We start from the raw sequence: 25210 nt of genomic DNA on the forward strand, positions 1-25210 counted from the left end.
ATCTACCGCTTGCACATAGTTGACACCATCGACAAGCACTCACCTACGTACCATCAGTGACACTTATGGCACGTCTTACTCGCTTCTCGCACCAGTGGCCCTAGGCCTCCGGTAATACTTCCGGAAGTGTTAGGAAACCCCCCCCTCAGACAGTTTATGGCGATCACGGTGGGACACTGCTGGTGTTGAGTAGCACGAGTGAAGTGGTGATCTAGGGTCCTAGAGAGAGGTCTTATGCCGAGTAGTTCTGAAACATTTGAAGGAGCTAGTGAGAGAACTAGGAGGTACTTGAGGAGAGTGGAGAAAAGACTTCCGGCAGACCAAACTAGGTACAAGAAGCATTACGTGCGACGTAAGTTTGCGAAGTCCTCAACTCGAGCACAAAGTGAGCCCATTGGAGCAGTAGCCAGAGCAAGTAACTTCATCGACACTCTCATTGACTTGGACCAACAAGAACCCTGGTGGTCAGATTCGGACTCCGGAGAAGAAGAAGTGCAAAGCGGAGAACAGGTGAAAGAAGAGGGTACTAAGGACGAGGCCTCCTCAGGGACTCATCAAGGTCAAGGCAGCCCCTCTCCTCCTCCTGCAATGATGTCTTCATCAACCACCTCTTCTACCGGAGTGGTGACTCCATCTGCTCCCGCCTCAACCTCTTGTGGACAAGCTGCTACCTCATCTGTTATGCATAGCTCCGGGCTCCTTGCTAATCCTTCTTCTACATCTATTCCATTGGGGGGTACTTTTGCTCCGGCCATGCCTTTACCTGCCATGATGGTTTCATCTCCCTTTCCATCCACACCGGTGTTGCCTTTTCCACCACCTTCTTCCTTCCCTTCTGCTTACTCATCCATGACTTCAACTCCGTCCCTCTCTTTCCCAAATGCTCTCCCATCCTCTTTCACCCCCACATCTTCCATGTTCTCACCCTTTCCTTCTGCAACACCGAGACCCCCCACTTACGCCCTACCATCTGGGTACACTTCCTCTATGACTACATTAGTAGTGACTTCTCCATTGTGGTCCTCCACAGGAGGGGTTGTCGGGGTGGTCTCCTCCTCGGGAGCACCAACACTCATTACAGCCCCATCGGGACTCCCTCCAACTCTTGCATCCTCTCCAACCTCTCGGGTGGGGATGGCCCCCTCTCCAACCTCTCAAGTGGGGATGGCCGTTCTCAGTCCTCCAGACAGAGCTAGACTTCTCGAGCTACTCAACAAGGTCCACGTGAAGACTCAAAAGTTCAAAGGCCACCTCCATGAAGATGCGGAAGCTCATGTGAGGAAGTTCCTCACAGCATGTAGAGCTAAAGGTGTGGAGAATGAGCATGTGTTCCTTCACATCTTTCCCTCGTCATTGGAGGATGCTGCGGATGTATGGTACAGTCAATTTCCTCCGGACCACTTCCAGACGTGGACAGACCTAAGGGAGGAATTCTTACGCACTTTCAAGTTGGAAAAATTCGAACACATGATTGTCCAAGAGTTATCCACTGACACCATGAAGCCTGGAGAGAGCATCTCTGAGATGTACACAAGGATGAGGGTCTTGGCGGCAAAGATGTCGGTGCCACCCAATGACGCCGTCATGAAGGGGTGGTTTTTGAAGGCTTTACCCTCCACCATTGCTATAAGGCTGGTTGACAAACTTCCTGAGCATGCCTCACTACAAGAATTTCTGAGGGAAGCGGTGAAGATGGAACGGTCCCAGTTAAGTTTCACCTCAACACCCGCTCAGACCGCCCAACTTCCGAGAGAAGAGGGCTCACAGGCATGGCAGCAACTCAAGAAGGAATTAGAAGAAATCAAAGAAGGTCTGAAAGACAGAACAAAAGTGGATGGACCGTCACCCTTTGAAGCTCAGATTACGAAGTGGTCTCTGGTGCACCGACTGCAAGGGTTCTGGCCATGGCTACTGGGAATGTCCATCGAAGCGTAAGGTACCCACCCCAACCTCCTTTTGCACATTTTGTGAAATTCATGGACATGATGCCTCCGAGTGTAGGTATCTTAAGGGGTTGAGGAAGCTTTTGCCGGAGTATCCAATTGGGGAGCCACTGGTGGCTACAATCAACAAAGCTGCACCGACCACTTCAGGGCCAGTACCCCTAGCTTCAGCCCCTGTGAAGGCGCCTGAACCACCCACCCACCCTATCATTCCACCTCCACTACTTCCTAATCCTCCTAATCCTCCTTTGCTCCAAGCTCCTACTCCTAGTGAATTTGGGGCTCCATACTTCTACCCTCCGCCCTACTATGCACAGTATCAACCACCTATGTCAGGGGGTGGATATGGCCCCCCTTATGTTCGCGGTCGACGGGGTGGGTTCCGAGGTGGACGTGGAGGCAGAGGTACCAACTTTCGCACGCCCATCATGTGCTATAGATGTGGCGAGTACGGCCATTACCAAGATGATTGTACACAACCATTTGGGGGACCCTCTTGTACACAGTGCAACACAAATGACCACTACACCAGAGATTGTCCCAATGGCAGAAGGGAATTAACATCGCAAGTCAACATGGTTGACGTAGTAGTGGCGGGGGAGGGTGACAAACCCCATTTGATTGGTGCAGTGTTGGGAGCTGTGACTAGGTCACAAATGAAGGGTGACAGTAGTAAGGATGATTCAACATCAATATCGGAGGCCTCATCACCAACTAATACCAGCTCAGTCACTAGAAGAGCATCCCCACCTCCTTCCTCCAAGGTGGACAGTGGGCACAAGACTACATTGCCCTTGTCCTCTCCTGTAACTGGATTAGAAAGGACCCAAAGGGCCCCACAGCCATCAGGACCTATCAATAGCTCTAAAACTACCTCAGCTCCAAGTGAGCAATCTATGCCTTCAAGGTATCAGGAGGTGATTAGGAGTGTCACCAAAGATGTTCAATCTAGTTCTGAAGATGAAGGAGTCACACCTCAGTTTCCTTCCCGCAAGTCCAAAATAGTGAGGTTTGCAACAGAAGTGACAACTTCAGGGCAAAAACGTGAAGAGTCGCAGGCAGGCCCATCCACCTTTTCCACTCAGGAAGCACAATGAAGCAAGAGAAGGAAAAAGGGGTGAAGCCTAGTAGTGCCAAAGAAAAGGGGAAATGGGTGATGGGAGAGTCACCACAGGAAATATTGACTGAGAATCCAGAGGCACCTCCTCTCCCTCGCGTAAGCTTCGACCCTCGGCCAGAAGCTCGGCGGATGAAGGCACAAAAGATTGCTGCTACTGTCCAGCCCTATTCTTTGATGGATGACTTGATGGATTTTAGGCCCAATATCACCTTACGACAACTCTGTCAATTGTCTCCACATATCAAGCATCAGACTATTGCATTTTTGAATCGCATGCTAGGAAAGCGCCAAAGGGGATCTATTCAGGGCGGACCCACACCAGAGACAGTAACAGTTCAAGATGGAGTAACACTAGACAATTGCTCAGCCTATGCTGCCCTCACATGTGAACAAAGTCCCAAGCTCGCAGTGGAGATCAATGGGGTGGAGCTGAAAGATGTTTTCTTGGATGGTGGGGCAGCAGTAAACATCATGCCGAGAGGTACTCTTCAACAACTGGGTTTGAAATTGACAACTGACGTACATTTCCAAGTACGCATGGCGGATCAACGCAAGGTGAAGCCTATGGGGGCTGTAAAAGGTGTTCACATGAAGATTGGGGGAGTTACATTCCTGTCCAATTTTGTTGTACTTAATATGACGGAGGGTGAGCAGACTTATCCTCTACTTCTTGGTAGACCATGGTTACGCTCAGCAAAGGCCATTCAAGATTGGTCAAGTGATGAAGTTCGACTACCTTTGGGATCCACATCCTTAGAAATAGACATGGTTACTGGAAGGGCCCGCCACCGACCTGTGGAACTTGGGGAAGAGGATTTTGAAGAAGAAGAAGGGGTGGAAGAGGAGCGATGGGCACTTGGGGATTGGCCCCTACAGGAAGAAGAGTTGGCCTATGTGGAGGACTCACCCTTCCAAGGTGAAACCGATGTAACAGCGGCACGAGATGTTGGTGAGAGCTTGATGTACTTGTTGGAACATGCTAGACCAGATGAGGAAGAAGTTGTCAACTTGGATTGGATGGGGGCCTTGGGATCCTTAGCCATCAACATGGTGGACTTGTGTCCAGAAGAGGATCCTGAAGCCCATTTTGGTACTTCACGGAATGCGCAGGAGGTGAGCCAGGAAGCCTCTTCCCCACCTGGTTTGGCTGATCTCATGTATGAACGGATGCCTTTTGGCCTTCTTAATAATCCCCACATGTATCAGCGAATGATGTCCGCAAGTACCAGACCAAGTGGTGGGGAGGTCACCAGGGTGACTCAAAGACAAGACCATGAAGCAGCAATGGAAGCAATGGATGCACATGACATGGATGCCTCACACCAAGAAAATGACCATGGGGTCACAACAGAGGAGGAAGAGGATCCTATGCAAGAAGATGATGAGCGAGCGGAGCATAATGATGGTCCTGAAGAGAACACTCATGAATCTATGGAAGAAGAAGATGACCACATAGATCATGGGCTGGCTGAGCACAATGATGGTATTGGAGAATACACTCATGGATCTGCAGAAGAAGAGGATGACCACCTACTTACTGATGTCATTCAAAGGCAGGAGGTACCGGAAATGACTCTTGGAAGGGTTATTGAATCCATTATGCAATCTGACCAACCTAGGAGGGGTCAAGAGGCCGGACAATTTGAAGGAGCCGTCCACATTCACACTGGAGTCTGGAACTTCAGACCTTCAAGGCAAGCCCACACACAGCATACAGGGAGAAGAAGATGTCACGGACCTTGTTCTACTCGACTTATATATGTCAGAAGCTGACTCCCCAACGACACAGGAGGTTCATGACACTACATACGAGGTGGTTGGACTACCATATAGAGGAATGCTCAAGCAAGCACAAAAAGGAAAGAAGAGAATGGGCACAACTGTTGCCTCTACATTTCAACCATTTCGAGAACACACCCAACCGTCCTATCCGAGCTCTTGGATGGAAGAAGTAGTGGGGAATTTTTCTCTAGATGATTCTCCTGTGCACCCAGCAGTGGGAGTAGAAGAACCGAACAACTCCACATCAGGAAGCATACCTCAGGTTGACCATGCCAGGGATTGGAGGTATCTGAACATAGGGACAGAAGACCAACCGCGACATCTTAAGGTAGCCAGTTGGGTCTGGAAACATGACTATCTCCTTGCTGCATTGTCTGATTTTTTTCAAGAGTATGTTGATGTCTTTGCCTGGTCATATAAGGATTTAAAGGGAGTACCCATTGAGTTCATGGAACATCGCATCGATCTATATCCGGAAGCTGAGCCGGTGATCAGGGGACCATATCGCATGAATCCTAACTATGGCAAGGCTGTCCATGCTGATATTCAAAAGATGGAGCAAGCAGGGTTGATCTACCCTGTTGAGTACTCCGAATGGCTTAGTGGCATCGTAGTGGTACCCAAAAGAGAGACTGGACAACTCCGAGTTTGTGTCGACTATAGGAGTTTGAATACCGCCACACGTCGGGATAGGTTTCCTCTCCCCTTCACTGACAGGGTGCTAGAAACCGTAGCTGGTCATGCTCTCTACTCCTTCATGGATGGATACAGTGGGTATAACCAGGTTCGGGTGCGAGAGCAAGATCAGTTAAAGACTACCTTCGTCACCCAATGGGGAACTTATGCTTACCGGATGATGCCTTTTGGTCTATGCAATGCACCGGCCACGTTTCAACATCTTGTCACCAAACTCTTCCAAGAGAACATCGAAAAGTTCCTTGAGGTATTCTTGGATGACTTCTCTGTGTTCAATGGTAAGAATGCTTCTCACCTCGAACCTGCTATTCAGACTGATCACATGAGTAAGTTGAGGTGGGTTTTTGATAAGTGCAGAGAAGCTAGGTGGTGCTTGAATCCGGACAAATGCTTCTTCCTCGCCTTGCGAGGGGTCCTCCTTGGCCACATCGTCTCAGCTAAGGGAATGACCACGGACCCAGCAAAGGTGGAAGTGATATTGACCTTGCCTATTCCTCGCACACCCAGAGAAGTCAAGTCTTTTTTGGGACATGTGGGTTATTATATAAGATTCATCAGGTTCTATGCCGACATAGCGGTGGCGTTGACGGAACTCCTTCGGCAGGAGCAGTCCTTCAACTGGTCGGCACCTCAACAACTGGCGTTTGACAACCTCAAGGATCATCTAGTAAAGGCACCCATCTTGCGGCAACCTCAATGGGATGTCATTTTTCATGTGCATGTAGATGCAAGTGGGCTGGCCATTGGGGCGATATTGGCCCAACCAGATGAAGAGCACAAACTCGACCTACCTGTGTACTTTGCAAGCAGACAACTCAATGGAGCAGAAAGAAACTATAGCACCACTGAACGCGAGGGCTTGGGCATGGTCTATGCCATGACAAAGTATCGGCACTATCTCTTGGGCAGTAAGTTTATCATCATTACTGATCATCAAGCTCTCAAGTACTTATTGAACAAACCAACGCTTGGGGGGAGAGTGAGTAGGTGGATTCTTCTATTTCAAGAGTTTGACTTTGACATCCTAGTGAGAGCAGGCCGATTACATCAACCAGCAGACCACTTGTCAAGGATCTCTTCAGGTGAAGCAGCCATAGGAGTTGATGATGACCTTCCAGATGTGGGCCTCTTCCGTGTCGATGCCACAATACCAAAAGATAACTGCCTGTTTGCTGTGGATAGCTTTCCCCCATGGTATGCAAACATTGTACACTTGTTGTCTACAGGGGAGTTCTCCAAAGGGTTAACTCCAGCACAAAAGCGGAGGCAGATTCTTCAGGCTGCCCCTTTCAAATTGATCGCGGGTCAGCTGTACAAGTTGGGGAAGGACCACATTTTGAGGAGGTGTGTGTTCCCTCATGAAACACAAGACATCCTTCAGGAGGCTCACTCAGGAATGGGGGGAGGTCATATGGCACCAGAGGCCACTGTTAGAAAGATAATGCGCTCTGGGTTGTGGTGGCCAAAGCTATTCCAAGACTGCTATGCTTATGTGCGCTGCTGTGACTCATGTCAAAGAGGGGGGCCGAAGCCTCTACCCGACGGGAGTACCTTCCCCTTCAGCCATCCAGCCCTGTACCCCCCTTCTATAGATGGGGATTGGATTTTGTTGGACCCATCTCTCCTGCAACTCGAAGAGGGAACAAGTATGCTCTGATTGCTACTGATTATGGCACTAAATGGGTGGAGGCTAAGGCCGTGAAGACCTGCACTGCTCAAGTTGTGGCCTCATTCTTGTATGATCAAATCATTTCTAGGTTTGGATGTCCTGTGGAATTGATGAGTGACAGAGGTACCCACTTTCTCAATGATGTCATCGGTGACCTCATCACCCAACTGCAAATTGTTCACAAGACCTCTAGTTCATACTACCCTCGAGCCAATGGTTTGGCCGAGAGCTCCAATCGGGCCATGTCTCATATTGTGGCTTGGTTATGCCTTCATTCCTTGACAGATTGGGATATTCTACTACCAGCTGCTCTTTTTGCTTACAGAACCGCATACAAGGCTAGCACTGGATATTCACCCTTCTAGCTAGTTTACGGCTTGGAGGCGGTTATGCCCTATGAGTTCCACATGAAGACCACTAGGGTCATGGCAGAGATGGATGATAACTTGGAGGCATGCACACTTGAGAGATTATGGGATCTTGAAGGCTTGGATGAACATCGTCGTGAAGCGATCCTGGCTCAGGAAGTCTGGCAAAGAAGGCAGAAGGCATGGCATGACAGAAATCTCAGGAAGAGGGAATTCCAAGTTGGCAGCTTGGTCTTGTTATATTCCAGTAAGTTCCTGAAGCATAAACCCAAATTTGTCAGTGGTTGGACAGGGCCCTTCTTTATCACAAGGATTATTCCCAGTGGAGGGGTTTATTTGGCCACCTTGGAGGGCAAGAAGTTACCAGCACCTGTAAATGGCTCACGGGTAAAGAAGTATCATCCACATTGACTCTCTCTCTTTGGATAAGGATTTCCATTCCTATTAGTTGAATTTCTATTTATTCAAACCACAACAATGTATTCCCTTTCCTAACCCTGTCAAGCTTCTACTCTCTACCCCGTTGCACTCTTTGGTGAGAGACCAATAAAAAACTGAGTTTTCCTTCTCTGGCAAGACGGAGATAGCCCTTGCCTTCTCTGACACAACCTCCTCCTTAATCCTTCTTCACCTCTCTGTCACTCAGGTTCACCTCTCTGTCACCCTTGTTCACTCCCAGGTCACCCCTGTTCACTCCTCTGTCAACTCCCCATGTTCACCTCTCTGTAACCCCTGTTCACCTCTAGGTCACCCCTGTTCACTCCTCTGTCAACTCCCCATGTTCACCTCTCTGTCACCCATGTTCACCTCCAGGTCACCCCTCTTCACTCCTAGGTCACCCCTGTTCACTCCTATGTCAAATCCCCATGTTCACCTCTCTGTCACCCATGTTCACCTCCAGGTCACCCCTCTTCACTCCTAGGTCACCCCTGTTCACTCCTATGTCAACTCCCCATGTTCACCTTTCTGTCACCCATGTTCACGTCCAGGTCACCCTTGTTCACCTCTAGGTCAACCCCGTTCACTCCTCTGTCAAATTCCCATGTTCACCTCTCTGTCAACCATGTTCACCTCCAGGTCACCCCTCTTCACTCCTAGGTCACCCCTGTTCACTCCTATGTCAACTCCCCATGTTCACCTTTCTGTCACCCATGTTCACCTCCAGGTCACCCTTGTTCACCTCTAGGTCACCCCTGTTCACTCCTCTGTCAAATTCCCATGTTCACCTCTCTGTCACCCATGTTCACCTCCAGGTCACCCCTGTTCACCTCTAGGTCACCCCTGTTCACTCCTATGTCAACTCCCCATGTTCACCTCTTTGTCACCCAAGGTCACTCCCAGGTCACCCCTGTTCACTCCTATGTCAACTCCCCATGTTCACCTCTCTGTCACCCATGTTCACTCCTAGGTCACCCCTCTTCACTCCTAGGTCACCCCTGTTCACTCCTATGTCAACTCCCCATGTTCATTTCTCTGTCACCCATGTTCACCTCTCTGTCACCCATGTTCACCTCCAGGTCACCCATGTTCACTCCTAGGTCACCCTTGTTCACTCCCAGGTCACCCCTGTTCACTCCTCTGTCAACTCCCCATGTTCACCTCTCTGTCACCCATGTTCACCTCCAGGTCACCCCTCTTCACTCCTAGGTCACCCCTGTTCACTCCTATGTCAAATCCCCATGTTCACCTCTCTGTCACCCATGTTCACCTCTAGGTCACCCCTCTTCACTCCTAGGTCACCCCTGTTCACTCCTGTGTCAACTCCCCATGTTCACCTTTCTGTCACCCATGTTCACCTCCAGGTCACCCTTGTTCACCTCTAGGTCACCCCTGTTCACTCCTCTGTCAAATTCCCATGCTCACCTCTCTGTCACCCATGTTCACCTCCAGGTCACCCCTCTTCACTCTTAGGTCACCCCTGTTCACTCCTATGCCAACTCCCCATGTTCACCTTTCTGTCACCCATGTTCACCTCCAGGTCACCCTTGTTCACCTCTAGGTCACCCCTGTTCACTCCTCTGTCAAATTCCCATGTTCACCTCTCTGTCACCCATGTTCACCTCCAGGTCACCCCTGTTCACCTCTAGGTCACCCCTGTTCACTCCTATGTCAACTCCCCATGTTCACCTCTCTGTCACCCAAGGTCACTCCCAGGTCACCCCTGTTCACTCCTATGTCAACTCCCCATGTTCACCTCTCTGTCACCCATGTTCACTCCTAGGTCACCCCTCTTCACTCCTAGGTCACCCCTGTTCACTCCTATGTCAACTCCCCATGTTCACCTCTCTGTCACCCATGTTCACCTCTCTGTCACCCATGTTCACCTCCAGGTCACCCATGTTCACTCCTAGGTCACCCCTGTTCACTCCTAGGTCACCCCTGTTCACTCCTATGTCAAATCCCCATGTTGACCTCTCTGTCACCCATGTTCACTCCTGGGTCACCTATGTTCACTCCTAGGTCACCCCTGTGCACTCCTAGTTCACCCTTGTTCATTCCTATGTCACCCCCCAAGCTCACTCTCTGTCACCTATGCTCCTCCCTATGTCACCCCTTGTTCCTCCCCTGTTCACCCTAGGTCACCTCTTGCCGCTTTCACCCTCAGTCACCTATGGGCACACCAATGTCACCCCTTGTTCATCCTTGGTTCACCCTTGGTTCATCCCTCCTTCAGCCTCATTCAACCTCATTCACCTCTATGACACCCTCATCCAATATCCTATACAAGAGAGAGTAAAATTCAAATTCCAATTTTTCCACCGTGTTCATTCAAATATTTCCTCTTGCCCACACCGCTTTTTCTCTCACCTACCCCCTCCCACCAAGGCTATATTTAGCCACCAAATTCAGCGTCTGTCCTTTATCTCCCAATTCCAACCAGTGCTATATTTAGCATCTGGCTAAACTCAGCGTGGATCCTTGGGATCAGCTCATCCACCTCCTCCACTGCATCTTGCAGCCCCCTCATGCTATTTTTGGCTTACTTTTCTAAATTTGGATCTCTTGGCTGTCCCCCTCCAAACAACGAAACCATACGCAGCCTCCCCTCCAGCGCCTTCTCCTGCAGCCTCCCTCCTTCTCCTGCAGCCTCCCTCCATCGCAATTCTCCTACAGCCTTCTCCTGCAGACTCTCCCTTCATCGCAATCCTCCTGCTGCAGCCTACAGCCTCCCCTCCAACGCCTTCTCCTGCAGCCCTCCCTCCATCGCAATTCTCCTGCAGCCTTCTCCTGCAGCTCTCCCTCCATCGCTATCCTACAGCTCTCCCTCCATCGCCATCCTACAACAGCCCTGCAGCCTCCCCTCTAGCGCCTTCTCCTGTAGACTCTCCCTTCATCGCAATCCTCCTGCTGCAGCCTGTAGCCTCCCCTCCAACGCCTTCTCCTGCAGCCCTCCCTCCATCGCAATTCTCCTGCAGCCTTCTCCTGCAGCTCTCCCTCCATCGCTATCCTACAGCTCTCCCTCCATCGCCATCCTACAACAGCCCTGCAGCCTCCCCTCCAGCGCCTTCTCCTGCAGCCTCTCTCCATCGCAATTCTCCTGCAGCTCTTCCTCCATCGCTATCCTACAGCTCTCCCTCCATCGCCATCCTACAACAGCCCTGCAGCCTCCCCTCCAGCGCCTTCTCCTGCAGCCTCCCTCCATCGCAATTCTCCTGCAGCCTTCTCCTGCAGCTCTCCCTCCATCGCCATCCTACAGCTCTCCCTCCATCGCCATCCTACAGCAGCCCTGCAGCCTCCCCTCCAACGCCTTCTCCTGCAGCCTCCCTCCATTGCAATTCTCCTGCAGCCTTCTCCTGTAGCTCTCCCTCCATCGCCATCCTACAGCAGCCTGCAGCCTCCCCTCCAGCGCCTTCTCCTGCAGCCCTCCCTCCATCGCAATTCTCCTGCAGCCTTCTCCTGCAGCCCTCCCTCCATCGCAATTCCCCTTCTCCCTTCTCGTTATCACCTAACCAGCTCCCCTCCTCACTAGCACCTCGCCAGCTTCCTCTCTGGACCTCATCATCGACTCCCCTTCTCGTTATCACCTGGCCAGCTCCCCTCCTCACTAGCACCTCGCCAACTTCCTCTCTGGACCTCGTCATCGACTCCCCTTCTCGTTATCACCTGGCCAGCTCCCCTCCTCACTAGCACCTCGCCAGCTTCCTCTCTGGACCTCGTCATCGACTCCCCTTCTCGTTATCACCTGGCCAGCTCCCCTCCTCACTAGCACCTCGCCAGCTTCCTCTCTGGACCTCGTCATCGACTCCCCTTCTCGTTATCACCTGGCCAGCTCCCCTCCTCACTAGCACCTCGCCAGCTTCTTCTCTGGACCTCGTCATCGACTCCCCTTCTCGTTATCACCTGGCCAGCTCCCCTCCTCACTAGCACCTCGCCAGCTTCCTCTCTGGACCTCGTCATCGACTCCCCTTCTCGTTATCACCTGGCCAGCTCCCCTCCTCACTAGCACCTCGCCAGCTTCCTCTCTGGACCTCGTCATCGACTCCCCTTCTCGTTATCACCTGGCCAGCTCCCCTCCTCACTAGCACCTCGCCAGCTTCCTCTCTGGACCTCGTCATCGACTCCCCTTCTCGTTATCACCTGGCCAGCTCCCCTCCTCACTAGCACCTCGCTAGCTTCCTCTCTGGACCTCGACATTGACTCCCCTTCTCGTTATCATCTAGCCAACTTCCTTCTCGCCTCGTCATTAACGCCCCTTCCTTTCCTGCTTCCTTTCTAGCCTCCGTGCTTCTCCATCAGCTTCCCTTCTCATCACCATCAGCTCCCCCTCATGTCACCACCTGCCCCACTATCTCGTTCTATCTCAGCGGGCTTGCCAACACCTTGACAATAGCCCCCCTACCTCGTCACCAGCTCCCCTTCCCTTCCTGCTTCAAGCCCTCGACAACAGCTCCCCTACCTCGTCACCAGCTCCCCTTCCCTTCCTGCTTCCTTTCTTGCCTTGTCATCACTCACCTTCCTGCTTCGTCATCAGCTTCCTTTCCTGCTTCGTCATTAGCTTTTACTTTACCTCTTGTTCTTCTTCATGCTCGAGAAGAAGTCCAAGTATAAGCCACGGTTGCCCAGAGATAAGCTCTTCATTCCTTTCTATACTGCCATGACATCTCAGGCAGCCTCTGCAGTGCACATGACATCACCCATGCCTACAGCCTCAGCAGGGCCGACTACATCAGCTAGGCCGACTTCATCAGCAGAGCTACTTTCATCAGCAAGGCCAACTTCATCGGTAGGGCCGACTTCATTAGCAGGACCGACTTCATCAGTGATACATTCCCATCTTGGTCCGGAGATCACTATCATCTCGGATGGAGAGCCACCGCAATCAAGACAGCAGCGGGGGGTTCTTTTCCACTCTCAGAGCTCCAGTGCCTCCTCTTTCGACCATGGGGGCTCAAATTACACCCCCTCTGCACGGAGACCACATTCAGAAGGGTCGGGTGGGCCAACGAAGATACAGAGCCCTTCGGTAACCACCCCTCCTGTCTCCCACATTCGGGTTATGTTTAAACCTCTTCTTGATCCGAACCTCAAACTATCCTCTGTATTGACATCTTCCGAGATCCAGACCCTCAGTCTAACTGAGTTCGAAAAGGTCATCTTCCCTCCGGTGGATGTGGAACTGTGTACAGGGTTCATCAGATCTTATGACTATGTCACAGACACTTTTGAGTTCATGGGCTCCAGGCAGCTTCTCACACCCAATTTGGTCTCACAGTAAATGGGGCTCCCTGCTCTCCCTATTCAGACTCCTTCCGACGATTCACCACATCTCCTTTCATTCCTTTCACAGTGCAAACCCAACAGGAGGGGATATGATTGCAAAAAGGTTTTGGAAGGTGGAAGCAGAGAAGCAGTGATCACACGCTACTTCTTCACTCACTTCTATTCAGCACCCGGGCATTACTACATCACGAAAGGTATCCGTCCTGCTCTCAATGCTCTCTTCACCATCACTCAGTATGATTTTGCATCCCTCTTTTATTCAACATTCCGGGCCACTGTTCGAAATCGCACACGTCGAAGCACACACACCTGTACTTGTGGACCTCACCTCACCTACCTCTTGCACCAGTGGCGGGCTGCAACGCGTGCACTTTTTCCTCCACCTTCATATGCTTCATCCTCTCAGATCAGCTCCACTGGCCCTTCGTGCGGCTCCACGTCCTCGGCCTCTGCTGCATCAGTCTCTGTTCTCTCTTCCTCTCCAGTCCCCATTCCCACTCTTGCTCCCCCCACATCAGCATCTCCAGTCCCCGTTCCCACTCTTGCTCCCCCCACATCTGCATCTCCAATCCCCATTCCCACTCTTGCTCCACCCACATCTGTACAACAGGTTTCTGAGCCATTCCCTCTTGGGCCAGCCTCTGGAGCTTTGCCATCAGTTGCTCATGCAGGAGTCGCCTCTCCATCCATCCCCTTTGAGGCAGATTGTGATTTCCCTGATGATGTTCTTCCGGTCACTCCCCTGCCCTCCTCAGGTCTCACCCACCATGGCAGGACATTACCACTTACCTCACCTGCAGTCATGACCATTTCCCCTCCGATCATCTCATCAGGGTCAGTAGGGTGCAAAGATATGCACATTAATCCCCCAACTCAGGGGGATCCCTCGACAGCCGTTACGGCAGCAGGCACCGTTACGGCAGCAGGCACCTCTGCCTTGGAATCTCTTGATGGAGAGGCATCAGAACGACACAGGTTATTGAACTTGAATCTTACTTTGAGAGCCACTAGTGATGCGAAGACACCACCCCGAGTGTCTCGACGACTGACCCCTGAACCAAGTATGGAGGCTGCTGGACAGGACTTACTGGAAACGAGGTTATTTTTGCTGGGGGTAAGATACCTTTTCCAGCGGATTGTCCTCCACTTCCTCAAAATGATATGTTGGATACCTACTTCGCAACCTCCTCGGGAGATCTATTCACCCATGAGGCCCAGATAGAGGAACAGAGCCAGGAACACAAACGGCTACTGTATGCATTAAAGCGGAAGCGGTCTCCTGTTTGCATGGAGGAGGAGGACCTGGACCAAATTTTCACACTTCCCTTGCAAGAGACAATCGCTTCCAACAAGAAGGTATCCCAAGCTCCAAGCTGTTACCTAGACATCGACACACTGGCTCTAGTGGCAGCTCTTGAGGACCCAAAGCAAGAGGGGATGAAAGCGGCCTTCGAGGAATATGGCGAACTTATTGACATGGCTGGCCGAATGACCTATCGGGACAGGTATGCATGGGTTAAAAGGTCCCTTCATATGGCTCAGCGCATTATAGATGACAGCTTCATTCAGATGGGTGCCTCCCTCTTTAATACTACGGGTCAGGTTTGCAAGCTTCTGTCACAGAAGCAACACCTCCGCTTGGAACATGAGAAGCAGGTAGCCAGCATGCATAAAGAATGGGATACAACATTGCAAATGAAAAAATCGGAGTGGGGAGCAATTCTACAGGCAAGGGAGGCTGCGTGGAAAACTCAGCACGACGAGTTTCAGCAAAGTCTTGTAGCAAAGGAGGCAGAGTGGACAGCCACCAAGAAAGTTTTGGAGGACCACCATTCAGCCCAACAGGCTCAAATTCAGCGGGAGCTTGCTGCCCTACAGGACAGATACACCTTACTGGCTGCGGATAAGCTTACTGTGGATCAACAGGTGGAGGTGGTGCAGAGTCAAATGAAGCAGAATCGCGAGGCGAAAGACCATCTCCAAGTTTCACATTCCAAGTTGCAGGACAACTTCCATGAGCTGCAAGATGAAAATGCTGCTCTCAAATCTCGATGTGAACATTACAGGTCTGGCTACCACAGGTATAAATCCAAATACGAGGACATCCGCAACCTCATGGACACAGTCGAGGAAGAGGCAAGGACCAGCCCCGGAACATCAGCACACCCACCACACCCATCCCCTCCCCCTCCCTGACCTTCATCCAGCAAGCAGTAGCTCCTAGATCTTTTAGTTCGGCATTTCTTTTTGCGAGCTCTGTCCATTTGGATTCTGCAGTCTCATGTAAATAAGGAATTTTGGAGTTGTATGGCCATGAGCCAGTTTTTTTTTCAGTTTTACAGTTGTAAGGCCATGAGCCCTTTCTTTTCAGTTTTGGGATATCAGCCACAAGGTCACTTTCTTATTTGTAATTTATACTTAACTTTCTCTCACACAGATCCTCAGTCATTCACCGGGATGGTGAATCATAGTGGCGGGGGATCTGTTGTACTCAAAGTTTATGGCGACCCACCAAGAGTCACACCTGGGTCACGTCATGGTCACCTCAGCAACATGCCAAGTTGTTAGACCTTGGTCATACCTAGTCGCAGCATGTTCACATATGTTCACATCTTGGACACATGGAACAGACTTGGACATGACTTGACATGGAACAGCAGACTTGGACATGACTTGACATGGACATGACATGGACATGACTTGGACATGACTTGACCTGGACATGACTTGGGTATGACGGAAGCAATACATGACCGAAGAGTGCCAAACCTCAACCTCGACTCACCATGGTCAAAGTCAATCAGAGGGAAGTACTGGCGCAATGGTACACGGGATACACCTGTTGGTGCACATGGGAAGCAGTCCAACAATTAAGAGGCATAGGTGGTGCACCAACCCTCTCAACCAACTAGTGTTAGGAGTGCATGGAATAGACAGGAGAACACATGGAGCACAGGATTCACTGACACAGGACAGGCTGGAGTGTTGCGGAAGCCATCAAGGACAGAGCGGCCCACAAACGGTGGAATGGCTAAGGATGGCTAAGGGTGCAAGAAGACATCCAATAGGGAGAAGGAGAGGAGATGGGTAGCGGGGGGTGGAGCAGAGGAGGAGAAGGTGAAGAGGGGGAAAGGGGAAAGGGAGAAGGACATTCTGGCAGGGGCGAGAGGCGGGAGTGAAGGAGTGAGAGGCTAGAGTCAAGAGCTCGCCTCGTGTGTATCTTCGGGGAGTGTATCAGTCATCTTGCTTTCTAATGAGTTATGCTACTTCCCATCTCTGCTCGCTACTCCAAAATCTCTTTTCGTTGTGTTCTCCTCCCCTCCTCTCCCTTCACCTGGTACAACGGACCTGTGTCATGTGGTTGAAGTTCCTTGCTGTTCATGTCGAGGGATGGCTTTCATGATGTTGTTCCGCTTTGGTCTTCTTCTTGTTCACATCACTTCAGCACTTGTACTGCTTGCACATAGTTGACACCATCTACCGCTTGCACATAGTTGACACCATCGACAAGCACTCACCTACGTACCATCAGTGACACTTATGGCACGTCTTACTCGCTTCTCGCACCAGTGGCCCTAGGCCTCCGGTAATACTTCCGAAAGTGTTAGGAAACCCCCCCCTCAGACAGTCTCTCCATTAGATAGAGATGTAATTGGATGAAAGAGAAGCTTAAATAGAAGCTAGGTTATTGAAGTGGCTTACCACTAGGGTGAAATGCACGAGTTTTGATTACCCATCATATTCTTTTAGCTATGACTACATATATAGCTACCATTTGGAATTTTAAAAAATCGCATTAGGGAGAAAGTGAGAAAATGTAGGTCTTTTCTTTGGGCTGAAGAGGATGGAAAGAGAAGACTATATTATGTCTCATGGGAGCTTCTAAAAATCCCAAAGCAAAGTCAGCCTTTTGAAAAGAGGAAAAGGCTGGGGGCCCTGTGGAGGGGAGGGAGTTGTTGACATTGGTAAGGCAAGAGAACCAAAGCTAGTGTGAGGGGGTTGAAAGAGGGACCAGTCAGCCATCTGAGCAGGAAGAACCTGGGGGGGCATCATCGTGAAGGGGGGGGGAGTACCGATAGGAGAACTGATGGGCACGGGGGAGAGGTTAGCATTACACAGAACTGTGTGTCTGAAGGGCATTCGAACGGCGACCAGGTGCAGACTCCGAGCTTGCATGATGAGCCTGTGAGCCATGCTACATGAGATTTCTATGTTATGCTCACTAGCCTCTGAGCCATGCTCACTTGCCTCTGAGATTGTGTGGGAACCATGTCTAGTTCTAGACCGGCAATAGAGAAGAACTTCCCCCACTTATACTATAATTTTCTATGTTTGAGAAGAGGGGCAAGACCATGTACCCTTCCTTCTGCAATGATTTTCCTTGGGACATAGTTAGCCTAAGCATTATAGTGAACTGTCCCCCCAAGGTTATAGGAAAGATTCCCATTGGAGGCAAGTTACACTCCCCTTTGAAAACCCTGCCTTCTAGGGGTATAACTCAAATGGGCATTGATATATTTTAATTTACGTTCTCTGGTGTGTTTATATACACCTAATTTTGCACACACATTGACGACCCGATGAGGGAGTAAATGTCTGTCTAAGTTTACTGGATTCAACATCTCTTACCCGTAATAGGTTGGATCTACTTGGTATATGTTTTTACTAAAGGGCTAAAATTAAGGCCATGACACTTATTTAATGGATGGCACAGGGATGTATAGGACTCATTTGGTCTTGAATTATTTATGATAATTCTCTAAGAAATGCATTATGATCCTTGATATTGTGGAGATATGATGATGTTATACAAGCATTTTGGACTTGAATTTACAAGTAAATTGATTCATGGAGTGCACTAGTAGGTATTGGACAACTAGGTAATGGTGGAGGCTTCATTATTGGGTTGGTGGACCATCATGCTATGGACCTCTATATGTTTACAAGCAAGATTTGCAAGGATGAGTTTTGGGAGTGGTTTATTGGACACTTGTGGAGGTCTTTTGCAATGGCATGAGAAGGACTAAGTGGCCCATGTCTACAATTAAGGACATGTACTCTTATCACTTTTGTATTACAAGCTGAGTAATAAATACGCCTGGATGGCGTGTAATGGAGAGGGTGAAAGTTTGGTACTTGGGGATGGAGAAGGAAGTGGCTACGTGCCCATTGGCTTTGAGAAGAAGGGTCCATTGATTGCATTGGAAAATGCAACTCCTTCCACCTCATTACTGATCGCATTGGAAAATGTGGGTGGTCAGCCCACATGCAGCTCGAGGATATCAACAATAATTGAAATAAATGTTGGAATGTGTATGAGCAACATTAGGGCCCCCCAGGTCCCCACTTTCAATTGTGTTGGGATAAATTTGAATGGGTAGAAATATTATATATAAAGAGGGATGTAAGTAATTGATACATGACACCCCCATAAGGAACAAAATCTATGGGGAATACAAATATTATATAGACATGTGGCACTGTGATGAGACACCGTAGAGTAACCGAGATTAAAAAGGGGGGTGAGACGACCCTATGTGGCATTATGGATACGAGAAAATATGAGATAATAGAAGAAACCATGATAATCACTGCAAAACCCTTGTTATGAGGGTGCCTCTATCCAGGAGGAGATTTGAATAGACACTAATTAATATGGACAAAACAACCACCATCAGAATTAGCCAGTATGCAGGACAATATGCAAAGTATGGCATTTAATTGGGCAACATGACCTCGAAGGAAATGAGATATACCAGAGAATTAAAGGAAATGTTAGGAGGGTGGATAAGATGAATTGTACATGGAGGCATGAAGAGCATGGGATGGAGATCAATGCCTCCCCTATCTCACCTCTACCACACGTTTTGTAAGTAATCCCACAAACAGGGGAGAGTAGAAATGGGTTTTTATTGACTAAATGGGACATGAAAGACATCAGAGCCTTTCATGGAGTTGGGGAACTCTGCACCTCAGAAATGTCTGGTGCTAACACTAAACATTTATAAAATACATAAATAATGGATCCAAACGTCTGATGGAGCTTAACACATGTATCATATTAATAAAGCGCTAAGCAAAGCACTTGGGTATGGAATAGTTTGAGAGAGATTTGATGTTGCAGAATCTTAAAAAGTTTCAAAAAGTGCAAACAAAAGCAAGCTTCTTGAAGTTGTTGCGTATGCAATAGGTTGGGAGAGTTTTTTGAGAAATCCTGAAAAGTTTCAAAAAGTGCAAACAAAAGCAACCTTCTTGAACCTATTGTGTACGCAATAAGTTTGGAGAGTTTCTTGAGAAATCTTGAAACGTTTCAAAAATGAAAACCAAAGCAATCTTCTTGAAGTTGTTGCGTATACAATAGGTTGGGAGAGAGAATTGACATCTTTGATTAAAATAAAATAAAATCTTAATAGGCTAGAAGTTGTTGCATATTCAATAGGTTGGAAAACAATTCACCTGTTGCATCATTTCAAAAATTTTGCCAATTCATGCAACAGCCTCAGATGAAGAGAGAACCAAGAGGATTGAAGAATGAGGTGTGGAATGAAGGAGGGAGTGAAGGTTACGCCACTTATAGTTAACCAATGTATGAGGGGACATACTCGCTCAACTTTATTTTATTCCCTTTGTTTTGGACCATGGAGGCTAATTAACTTATGTTTGTCCATGGATTAATTTATCTATTTGGGTTAATTAATTTATTTTAAGCTATGTCTAAGAGTAGTTCACATTATTCAAGAGGGAAGGATTCGAACCCATGGTGTTATCTTTTGCACGTGTGAGCCCTACCACTAAGCTATAGAGTGGAAAAGCATACCTAGTGCTAACTAAAATATTATAAATGGTCCCTCTTCCCCCTCCCCCTTTAGTACGTGCCTTCTTCTTTAAGGCCCCCTTCAAATGGTCCCTATTTCCCCTCTCCTTTTAGTAGGTGCCTTCTTCTTTAATGCCCCCATCTTAAGTGGTCCCTCTTAATTAAAACTCCTCCCTCCTCCCTCCCCCCTTTATCCCTTAGTGTAATCATGCCCTTTCCCTCTTCCTTTTCACCCATGTTCTCTTCTCCACAACTAATTAAAAGGAATTTCCCATTTTTCAATGTATGGGGGGACATACTCTCTCAATCTCGTTCTCCTAATTTTCAAATCCTCCTCCTTCTCCTTCGTTTGCGGCATCCTCCTCCTCCTCATAGATTATCCCTTCTCTCTCTCTCCCCCTCCTCCTCTCTATCACCACCTCCTCCCCTCCCCTCCCCCTCTCCCATCCCTTGGCCGCTCCCTCCCTCCCCCCCCCCCCCTCTCTCTCTCTCTCTCTCTCTCTCTCTCCCCCTCTCCCTCCCCCTCTCCCCCTCCCCCCCCCGCCCCCCCCCCTCTCTCTCTCTCTCTCTCTCTCTCTCTCCAATGGCAATCGGCGGCGGCAATGGTACGAGGTGAGGGCGGCGATCTGGGTATCCAAGTGATGGCAGTAGCTCATGGCAAGGGCAACTTTAATGATGGATGTTAATCTTACTTTTAAACCAACTCTATAATTAAATCTAAATTCTTTTTAAAACAACATTGCTAAGCAAATAAAGAAATATTCATGTAGTTAGTTTAAAAATATTTTATTTTGAAATTTACTTTTAATGCATTTAGCTTCCTTCCTCCTCCTTTAGCTTCCTTCTTGCTTCCATTTTGTCACATTTAGTATTAGAGCAAGCTGTAGCTTGCTTCCACCACATGCCCAATGCCTCTTATGCCCTCGGGCATGACTGCTGTTATATTAAACTAACACTGATATGAAGAAAGTCACCATGAATATTGTTGCAAAGAAAGAGTCTACAAAGATTTGCATGGAGCAATGTGAGGAGGCTATTAGTGAATTTGCAGGGGAAGGATGATGGTGTGTTTCTTGGTATGGTGTTCATCGTCGGCAAGATCACTTGGAAGGGCTGTCAGCACATGGCCAAGGCTTTTCTTGACTTGGCGGGGTTCCATTGTCAAGGTTGGCCTCGTCTTGTGGCTAGTCGTCCACATGGTGGACCCTGTGATGGCCTTGTGCGGCCAGAGTCTCTGCCCCCCCAGTTTGTCCGCCCTCTGACATGAAGCCAACAAAAACACTAGCACTCTGTAAATTTCTCTCCACACAGGTCTCCCTACTTCCCTTGGGTTGTAAGCTTTATTTTTATGCTTCTATCTCTAGAGTGATACTTGCCCCATCATTTTTCTCTTGTAATTTGATATGGGTTTGAGTGGTGTGTGATAACTAGGATTATACTTACTTTTTCCAATGTTTCCGTGCTCTGGCTTTATTGATGGCTCTTTAGACATTTCTTTTGTTATAAACACACTATTCAAAATATTTGGACTTGTGTAAGGTCCAATTTTAAAACTAGACTAAGGAAAAGTCTAAAATTCACGAATACACTACTAATGACGCTTTTAAATCTAACTTTTAAAACCAAAGTTTAGTGAGAAAACTAAATACTTGTTGAGATTATGAAAATACTTTCTATGATGAATATTGTGCTAATGATGAATAGTGTGCTAATCCAAGTTTTAAAGATTAACCAAATATTTGATATGATTTTTTAAGATTAAACAAATAATTTTTAAGATTAACCAATAATGATACAAGTCAAAAAATTTCCATGAACATCAATTGTAGTTTCTATCATTTCTTAAGAACATCAATAGATGACCAATCCTCTTAGAAAAGTGATGCACATATACACGTTCTTGGTGTTAAAATACACCCTTAAGTATAAAATCAATTAAATTTAAACAATTACTATACACACTAATAAGAGTAAAGACATCAAAACAAATGAAAAACAAAGTACTTGATCATACATATTAATGAGAGCCAAAATAGATTGCTTGATTCCAATATTCTTTTAAATTGAAGTTCAAAGCTCTTGACTACCACATTCCTGGGTACCAAGCTCTTCAATGGATCTTGACTAACACCAAGGTTTGACTAGTAGGGTGGTATATTGGCTACTCTAGAGGATTAGGGTCCTAATTACAAAGCTGCTCTGGAGTATGCTTTACATCAATCTTCAAGCTTTGAGGTTCTGGCACATTGCTTGCCCCACCTTCTTCACTTCCCTGTCCTTCAAATGAGATGTTGGGTGGCTTACTAGGTTTAAATTTCTCTTATTTTTCCACTTTTATAGGTTTCCCTTTTCTTGTGACGTGATGGAATACTTCTTAGAGTCATCAGTCTCTGAGCCACTCTAGTTGCTTTATCCTCTCTCTCTCTCTCTCTCTCTCTCTCTCTCTCTCTCTCTCTTCTTTGGCACTTTTACCTTCAAAGAACGTAGTGTGATTGTAATACGTGTCAAAATACTAGGTTTGATGGGGGGTATCAATGACATTTACATTTACACCCTTCCATAGAAATTTTCGAGTAGAGCGAAACCCATTCGGTATAGTGCTACCACCCATCCATCCTTCAGTAAGTTTCCTAGCATCTCCTTAGTCAAGTTGGGTTCCATCGGCTTTCGATAGTCCACCATTGCCGCATCCAAGTCTACCTTTTTTGACTCAAAGTAAATGAGCTCCACAACCTTTATAGGAATTTAAATTAGAGGACCAAAACGCCTTTTTAAGAAACAAACCAAGAAAGGCTACAAGACTTGAGTGGCCGTGCCTTTTAAGATGTTCATGGGATGATGATGAACTATACCATGATATACTTTTGAAATTGGATACCCAATTACAACTGTCAAACTAGCATACAAGGGATCCCTTTGTGCTTTTGTCACAAAGAGGACCAACGTGATATTTTCTTGTCTGCCAAAGGACCTTGTATGATAAACTATACAAGATCAACTATCCCCGATACTCCAAGATCCTATAACTCATCCATGAAAAACACACATGCTTCTCCCAAGCACCAGTGGTCATTGCCATGAAGCACTCTGTATCAATGCCATTGATGTGTGCAGATTTTGTATCATCCTTTGATAACAAGATATTATAGATGTTAGGTCTCATAAAGGGTTGAGCTTTTCTTCATTGAAAATGAACCAAATTCAACCAATATGACTCAAGAATGTACTTTAATTGTTCTTAAATAGGCATATATAACAAATGACTCATTGAAACCTTTCTATCCACTCAACCTGTGGTAAGTTTCCTTTTCATCCCTCATCAAGGGTGATCCTGCAAGCTTCACAAAAATGCTGCCCATCAATGCGCTCAAACTTGCATCTGTCCAAGAACCTGCTCTTTGCCATCATATATCTCTTGTCGGTTTCACTCCCATATCTGTTCTGGTACAATTAAGATGACAATTTCCCAATGTATCCCTCCTCTTCAAAGAGGATGTAAGTCTGCCATGCTTAAATAAAAATTCACAATTGCATCTTCTTCATTTGCATTCTCTTCATCACTATCAAAATCCTTGCATTTTGTAAATAAGCTGCACTCAAATGGCCTACATGTGGAGCTCGAGTTGTTTTGGGTTTCTTTGTCAGAATAGCTATACAAGTCAAACATGTCCTAGAACGACTCCTTCATGTTCTTGTAGTTACAGCTAAAGGTGGTGTTCTTGTAGTTATAGCCGGAGATGTTGTGGGGAGTACAACCCTGGAACGAGATGGTACTAGTGGCACACTTACTATAGGTACTACAAAAACACTCGGTAATGCATCCTATATTTTTCTCAAAGATCCCAAGGCATGAAGTAATTTTGGATATCATCACACTTAATCTGGTACTGGTACAGCCTTCAAGAAGAACATCTTGTCACTAACACATAACTTGTACACCAAATCTTCATCATTCTTGCGTTTGCACATAGCTTCCATCAAACCATTGTCTTGAATATTTATTCATGAGACTATTCTAGCATTTTATACTATTTTTGGACTATATCTAGAAAAATAAATAGTGTGCAAAATGAAGAATGAAGCATACAAGGGTTGTCAGCATGACAAAGCCCTAGTATGGCCACCCAACTAGGATTAAGCCACACACACACACAAACTTAACCCACTAGCTAGGGTTAGGGGTGCATGCATGTGTGTGTGTGTGTGTGTGTAGAGGTCATATCATCTATCGAGAGGGAGCTTTCTTGCATGCATATTGCTAGGTAGACAATGAGTAGAAAATGGTTGGATATAGCTCATGTAGTGCATGATTGGAGAGTGTATACAAGTTGCAATTTCATGATAAAAAAATTAAAATGAAATTGGTAGTGTTCTTTCTTTCCACTCATTTCCTTCACTAGTGGTTGTGCCTAACTTGATAAAGGGGCCACTTACTTTGGGATGAATACCATCTCATCACTATGGCCCACCACACATGGACATATGTGGACCACCAAAGTCAATTACTATTCTAGTTCATCTTCTTCAATGCCTGGTGCCTAATGTCCATGGAGTTCTATTGAGGAGGCCTGTGGAACTACATGGGACGTAGCGGGCTCAAGCACCTTCCCTTTGTCATTCGTCAAGAACACAAGAAATACTTCTCAATATCTGAAGAATACTTGAAAGAGGTTCTTAATACGCACTAATGATTAAGTGCCTTTGCAATTAATTTGTTGAAGGCATCTTTCGAGGGTGTGGTGATGTGGGTAGATTTACTCAAGGAGATTATTGCAGAGTTTCCTTCCAAAACATTGCTGAAGGGAGCTCTTAATTTCATCCAAGCAAGCTTAACCTTGAGAAACCAATCCTATGAGCTAATAAGAAGGCTAGGGACATGTATGGTTAACCAAAACACCACAAGTCTCAACATTTCGAGATATCCCCAATGGGGAAAGATTCCAATAGCTTCATTAATTGGAATCATGTGATTGTATGTCGAGGCAATGAACAAATAGTTGAGGAAATAATCTCACAAAGCTAAGTTTTACACTCATCAATCACTCTTGATGACAAGATGGATATCTCCTCTTTTGATCCAATTTTATGATGACTATT

This window comes from Dipteris shenzhenensis, chromosome 14, assembly GCF_047967505.1.
Source record: "Dipteris shenzhenensis isolate YYH24624 ecotype China chromosome 14, Dip_SZ_1.0, whole genome shotgun sequence".
In the NCBI taxonomy this organism is placed as follows: Eukaryota; Viridiplantae; Streptophyta; class Polypodiopsida; order Gleicheniales; family Dipteridaceae; genus Dipteris; species Dipteris shenzhenensis.